This window comes from Octopus bimaculoides, chromosome 8 (genome assembly GCF_001194135.2).
Source record: "Octopus bimaculoides isolate UCB-OBI-ISO-001 chromosome 8, ASM119413v2, whole genome shotgun sequence".
Lineage (NCBI taxonomy): Eukaryota > Metazoa > Mollusca > Cephalopoda > Octopoda > Octopodidae > Octopus > Octopus bimaculoides.
In genome coordinates, this window is record NC_068988.1 from 29,587,628 (window position 1) to 29,595,094 (window position 7,467).

Below are 7,467 nucleotides of genomic sequence, written 5' to 3' on the forward strand. Positions count from 1 at the left end.
CATATATATATATATATATATATATATATATACATACATACATATATATAGCTTATGTATGTTTGAGTGTGAATTTTGAAATATTCATGTACAATAATTAGCTTCATCTAAAACTCATTTCTTTTGTATACGTTTGACTTCCTCTTATTTAATTGACAGCACAGTTCATATAGTAATTAAGAGGTTAATGCTATTTGCTACCTACAAAGGCAGGACATTATTCTGTTTCCTTCAGTATGACTGACTGACAGCAACATTAGTTTTACTTAATCATTTTGCAATCAGTGATTGTTGTTATTTTGTTTAGCCCCTGGTTATTCCTGATCATGTAATCCTAAGATGTAAAACTTTCCACCTATGACCTTCCTGTCTTTTTCTTTTTTTTTTTATCAGGCTAATATATCAAGGAGTTCATCATTATCCAATACGACTCTAAGGCAGCGAGTTGGCAGAATCGTTAGCATGCCGGGTGAAATGCTTAGTGGTATTTCATCTGGCACTATGTTCTGAGCTCGAATTCTGCCAAAGTCGACTTTGCCTTTCATCCTTTTGGGGTCAATAACTCAGTTGAGTATTGGGTCAATGTCATCAACTTGCCCTTTCCCCAAAAATTTCAGTCTTTGTGCCCAGAGTAGAAAAGATTATCCAATATGATTCTCCTTTTTCTAGATGGTAGGCATATGTATGAAAATTGCTGCTTTCTATCTGGTTGATGACTATTTAGAAGTCCCTATGTTCACTGGTAGAAAGGGTGCAAACTGTTCAAATCTTCAAAACCCATTTTAATCATGTTAGTAAGCCAGCACCAAATTAAAATGTATCTAAAATTACCATTTAAATAATACAATTATAATTAGAATGATTATGTCTTTCCTTGTCATTATTACAATAACCATCAAACAAAGATGTATAAGTTAGATATTTTCTATTTTATATATACCATTTGTTAGAATACCATATAATTCTTTACTATTTTTTAGTGTTAATTATTTTATATATGGAATTACTAACACTCTCTTTGCATTAAATTCATTTTATTTTTTATTTAGATAATCAATGTTATAATTAACAAAGATCAACTTCAAAAAATTTTTTTTTTTCCTTACACATTTGAATATCTTGTTTTCTGTAAAATATTTTGGGAAAATAATGTTCACTAACAAGATTGGTATTGGTTGAGAGTTATAGATAACTTTTCTATAGCTTAAAGTTAACATGTTGGGAAAGACTGAGAGAATATTGCTTTGTAAAATAAATAAAATTCTTGTATTTTCAGTGAATAGCTATTATTTTGAAATTGCTTAAAGAAAATAAATTGTCCCGATTTTCAATTTATATTTAAGAAAGATAAATAATTTACAATATTTCAAAGTAATTGGTTTTACGAATATAGTACATGGAAGGTGCTAAACCTGACTGAATGAATAGGCTGCCAGGCTAACAATGGAAGGTTTGACAGTTCAAATCCATCATTGTTTTGTTTCCATATCAAAGTATTTAACTTTGAATGTCACAGGCCTCTTCACTGTTAATAGGTACTGGGAGACACGTTTACTTCTGTAGAGCTACTGTATAATGGACATTTTGTTCCTTTACAATACTTCACCCAAATCATTTTCATGGCTCTAAAAAACATAACAGCTTTGAATGATTACAAAAGAGCAAAAGTCTACAGTGGTAACCCAACAACCTAATGTGTTATGGGACATTACTTTAAGCTGCATAAAAACTACTACTAATAGTAAATTCACTACTAATTTAGGAATTTAATTTCTAATCATATCCTTTATCGCACACTGAACAATACATGTCAAAGTCAGTTTCAAACAAAATAGAGACACAATTATTTATTTTGGGAGAATGATTTCTGTATGTTGAATTACAAGAATCACAAACAACAATAGTCACAAAAAGGTTATTTCATGATACCATCATTGCTGGAAATTAATTAAATCAGTGATGTTTTTTTTTTATTCCCTCTTTCTAGTCTGAAAAACACCAATTGTTATTATTTGTTCATTTTTTTGCATTCTCACCATTCAGGGTAAGAAAAAATATGAAAAAAAAAAAAAATGAATAAGATGATTATTGTTTTGTGTGTTTGAATGAAATTATATTTCACAAGACTTGAACTAGATCATGCATCATTGTTTGTTAGAAATGATAACCTCTTTTGTTGCAATAGTGCATGATAAAGTAATTGCAAAAATGAAAAATGAGTAATTTTAGCATCTTTTTCACTATTGCAAAATGCTGGCCGATTATTCACAGTTTAAACGTCTTTCTATCTAATAAAGATTAGCAAGGAATCTGCATGCATATTCATACATGCATATATGTTTATATGTATTTGGATAAAAAGAAACTGGAGCCTGTTAATTTTTATAACATTTAGGGTACAGAGAGGATGCACTGGTGTTTCAAAGCTAATTGCAGTCAGCTCATTGATTGAACATTCAATTTTTTCAAAATCCATCATCATTATCATTACTGCCACCACCACCACCACCATCATGTCGTCATCATCGTCATCATCATCATCATCATCGTCATTGTCATCATCAGCTGTTTTGTTGCATTAGAGTATCAAGTATATTTAAGCTATATTGTTGTAATTAATTTTCATGTGTTTCAGGTCTTTTGCAATGTAACAACTCTCAAGTCAATCTTGATCAAATATCTGTGAGACCCAGCATTCTCAGATCTGATCACCATTTATTCTCATATCTTCCTATATCTAATTTTAACCTGCATATCATCCACTGAGAATGCACATTTTTCACCCTTTGTGTATCATCATTTCACATCCATTTTGTTTTATAACTGCTTTTAGATACATTGTCCAATACCTTTGATTTTTATCAGCCTTCACAGTCTTCTACACAAATCATCTTCCCATATCCAAACGATCGCACATAGTGGCTCATTTCTTTGTAGCTAAATCAGGTCTTTGGTGTTCATTGCTCGTGTTCTACTACCGTACATTATTCTTCTTATTTATGTTTCATACCTCATTACTTTACACAGAGAGAAGAACCTTTCTTTTTCTTTGTTGGCATTCTCCTTCAGTCCCAGATAAACTTTAACTGAGTTGATCTATAAACAAAGACATTCTAGCCATGACCAGCCTGTCTTTCTTTCCAATGCATTATATCTAGAACTATGTTATCAAAAATGTCCTTCTCCTTTTTTTTTATGATGGTGATGTGTATATAATATTTGGCTATTATTTCTAACAGGTCAAGGATGGTGAAATAGCAAAATTGTTAGCAGGCTGGCAAAATGCTTGGCAATATTTCTTCTGGCTTTATATTCTAAGTTCAAACACCACCAAGTTCGACTTAGCCTTTCATCAAATTGAAGGTCGATAAAATAAGTACCAATCAAGCATTCAGCTCAAAGCACTTGACTTTCCCCTCCCATCAAAATTGTTAGTCAAGTGTCAAAGTTAGAAAGAGATATTTCTAGCAGGTAGAAGCTCCCCGTCGTTGTCTTGAATAACCTTTTACTGTCAGCAGAAGTAAAAGTGCTGTGAACATCATCAATCTCAGCTGTTTCCTTCAAATGAACCATCTCCTATCTGTTCTAATTGTATGAGTTGCGTTGTGCAACTAATACACAATTTACAGCAAGACACATAAACACTCCATCTTTGTTTCATGTCAGCTTTGACGTCATGCTTCACCATTCATGTGTAAATGTATTATTGATGTCCTGATATTAGTGTTCCTTGAAATATTAGACTTTACCAAGTGTGCGGATTTATATAGGTTTCATGGTGTTTGGTTGTAGGCTATGTGTGTGTGTGTGTGTGTGTGTGTGTGTGTGTATGCACGAATGCAGAAAATAATGCCATTGTTACAAAATTGTAATGGTGGGTAAGGCATTATCAAAAGATGTAGAGGAAGTCAAAAAATAATGTGGGTTTTTTTTTAACCAAGTAAGCATTGAAATATTCAAATTGTAAAGAGAGATGAATGGTTATGTTTTATCTACAAAACTTCCAAAAATATTGACATTCAAATATGATTGCATGATTTGCCTCTTATGTTGCATGAGTTTTTGTAGTAATGTTGTTATATCAATATAATGTTTGGCTAAATACAACTTGCCTCAGCTTTACTTTTCTAATCAGGTTATCACTTAATGTGAAGAACTGTTTTATCTTCACTGCTTCAATGAAATTCCAGTATGAGTAAATGATTATTTTATATAAACTTGAAAGGCAAAAAATTTGGCTTTTTTTCATTTGTTTTCTTTTATGCCTTACATGTTACATGTGCATATACATATGATAGAGCCAAAAAAAAAGCCTGCAGATAATAAATGGTTTCAAAATGCTAAACTGAATTTAAAACTAAAATAAAACAATAATAAAATAGACAATGAAAAAACGAAAAATAATAGATTTCATTGCGAAAAAGTAACTATAAAATAAGTGAGTGTACAGTGTAAAGGGAGGTGAAGTTCTGATGTTTCAGGCTTGGAAGATGTTCTTCAAAGATTTCATATAAAATTAATCAACTTCAAAAATTAAGATAATTCTATTAAAACGGTGAAAACCTTATAAACATTGTTGTTGTTAATTTTTTTCCTCTATTAAAGCAAACCCCCTTCAAATTTAATGTAACCAGAGAAAGAAAAAGTATAGTTGATTTTCTCTTGATACTTAACCAATTAAATATATAGGATGGTTACTTTTATCACTTGAACCACTGAACTCCTATTTGTACTAGAGATATTAATTAACAGAACCTTCAATTTTCTGCAAGTATTCATTCAATTTTTACTTTTGTAATCTTAAGCAAACACTTTAGATTCTCTATCATTTCCCAAGAGTTTCACCTCAGCTGTCCCCTTGTGTTTGCAAAATGTTATGATATAGAAATAAATATGCTATCGTTATCTTAGCTACTTGCTTGGCAAGATTGATTTTTGTCCACAGAATTCAAGTATGCTATATTAATTCAACAAAGGAAAATTAACAAGTATCTGTATCAGGAAAAAGTCAATAGAGCTAAATGAAGATAAAAACTTCCTTAGTCACTTGATTTTTAATGTTAGTTTTGTTGAATTTTTCATCTTTTGTTTTTTCTTCAATGGAAATAACTTGATTTCTGAGATTCCGATTATATGGGGAGAAGATGAAATTTAAATTTTTATTAAATTAACTTAATTAATTTAATGACTTATCTCACATTTAAGCTTGGCCAATGAGATATATGCATTTGAAGACAGTTGTGTAAAGAAGTGCTGATCCCTAACTGTGGAGGGAACCTGTGGTAGAGGTAGGCCCAAGATGAGGTTGTGAAGCATGATCTCTGAATTTTGGGCTTCATAGAGGCAATGACCTTTGGCGATAATCTGTTCTTGAGAAGACCCATCAAGCCAAGTGAAATCACAGTCATGGCTAATGGTGGTGTCATGTAACCGGCACCTGTGCAGGTGGCACATGAACAGCACCTTTCAAGCATTGATTTTTAAAAAAGTGAATTTGTTGATATACAGTATTACAAAATCTATCCATCACCATGATTTCAAAAATGAAGCATAAGGACATACTCTCTGTAGCTTTCTACTATACATTACATGCTTTCTACCTTCATCTGCTAATTAAGAAAAGAAAAGAAAATTATTAAAAAAAAAAAACAGTAAAAAAAGGCAGTTAATGATTAAAGAATAAATTTCCTTCTCCATTTTCTCCTAAGATGGAATTTTCATTGTACATTGTGAATCTGTGATGCAAAATATAATTAGACATATTTATGAATCTCATGGAATTAGAACTAACTGATGTGAGTGTATGTGTATGAGTACATGAGAGAGAGGGGGGTTGGGGAGAGAGAGTCCACTCCACCTTCCTGCCTATGATATAATCTTATTTGAAGAGTATTACTTAATTTATATATTTGAATATGTAGTCAAGTTACTAACTACTAGAGTATTGCGATTTCTGAGACATTAAGATCAACATCCTGAACTAGAAATTTGGTTAATTTATGAATGCTATTTCTATGCCACTAATATTGAATGGTGTAAATTTCTGTTCGTTTAATTTTCAGTAGGAGTACCTTGGTTTCTCAGATCCTAATTATATGCAAGGAAAATAAAATTACATATAAATAATTTAATGAAAGCATCTCAAAAAGAAAAAAGCCCAGATGTTTATGCCCCATGAATCTCAACTGCAATTAAGGATGCTTGGAGAGAATGAATTGATATATTTACATTAACAGGCTACAAGGAATCCAAAGATTCAATTTCGAATGATGAAAATGCTAAGGCAAACTTAATATTTTCTTCATGCACAAATTTTAAAATATTCCAGTGTTTGTGTCATTTTATTATAATCCTTCAATTGTGTTCAAATCTTGCCAGAGTTGACTCCCACTTTTATTTCTTCAGTAGTTGATAAAACAGATTCTGGTGATATATTGAGGATGATTCAACCAGCTACACCCTTCCCTAAAACCTGTAGCTTAGTATTACAAATTTATTATTTAAATTTTACAGAATTATTTTTCTGTTACATTGCTTACAATTCAAGAGATTAAATCTGAATGGAAATGCATACTAGTAATAGAGACAAAGAAACAAAGCTGAAATTATATCAAAATTTCTGACAAAAATTTAGTAACCTTTATAAGCATAATCATATAAAAAGTAATTTTCTTAACAACTCAAATAAATCTTACTAGTTTACTTTTGCTCCTGAATAACTAGTATTTGTTTTCCTGACCACTTTTTCATAATTCTAATCGTGACTTTCTAAAAAATTTTATGTATAGTTTCAATGTTGTGAAGTAATAGTTTTAGTTTGTACTGTGAAGAAAAGATAGATACCATTTCCTGATATTCAACAGAAGTGTGATATCTTAGCAAAAATACACTGAATAACTTAAAACAATAGATATCAGAACAATTAACTGGTATTGTTTATGTTAACAAAATGCATTTTTGTTACAATAACCAAAATAACAGCATAAAGATGTTATACAAGTCATTGTAATTCATGCTATCATGTACAAATGAGTTGACTTGATCATTGTAATGGTGATGATAATAGTAATAAAGAGGAAATGTGAATCAGTGGGGCATGTGTGTATTTTGAAATCCAGACAACTTACAGTTGATGTAGTAAGGCTCTTGTAAAAACTTTCATATTGCTTGTCTGCAGTGCATTATTGGAAGCATTCTTTGTAAAGAGGTATTTGATTCAGAAATATTTGTTAAGTCTGTGTAAGTTGATGGCTGATTTTATGATTACTTAACTCCAGCTGCACTTACTGGTGTGAGCAAGACATCAGGAAGGAACTTTTGAAAACCACAATGGCATTCAGCTTATTGTACTTGATATTGTTTTATTTTTACTTGAGTGATGATGAGTGGTCGGGTCATTTAGAGGAAGAAACTGGGCGAAGGGTCTAGTTGTGCACATATATAATGTGTATATATATATATATATAT

At 31.1% G+C, this 7,467-nt stretch overlaps 1 protein-coding gene across 5 annotated transcripts in view; it reads left to right on the forward strand.

The window, feature by feature from the left end:
• Positions 1–7,467, forward strand: part of LOC106873316 (mitogen-activated protein kinase kinase kinase 13) — a 197,623-nt gene that overhangs the window by 112,603 nt on the left and 77,553 nt on the right. The window lies entirely within an intron of this gene.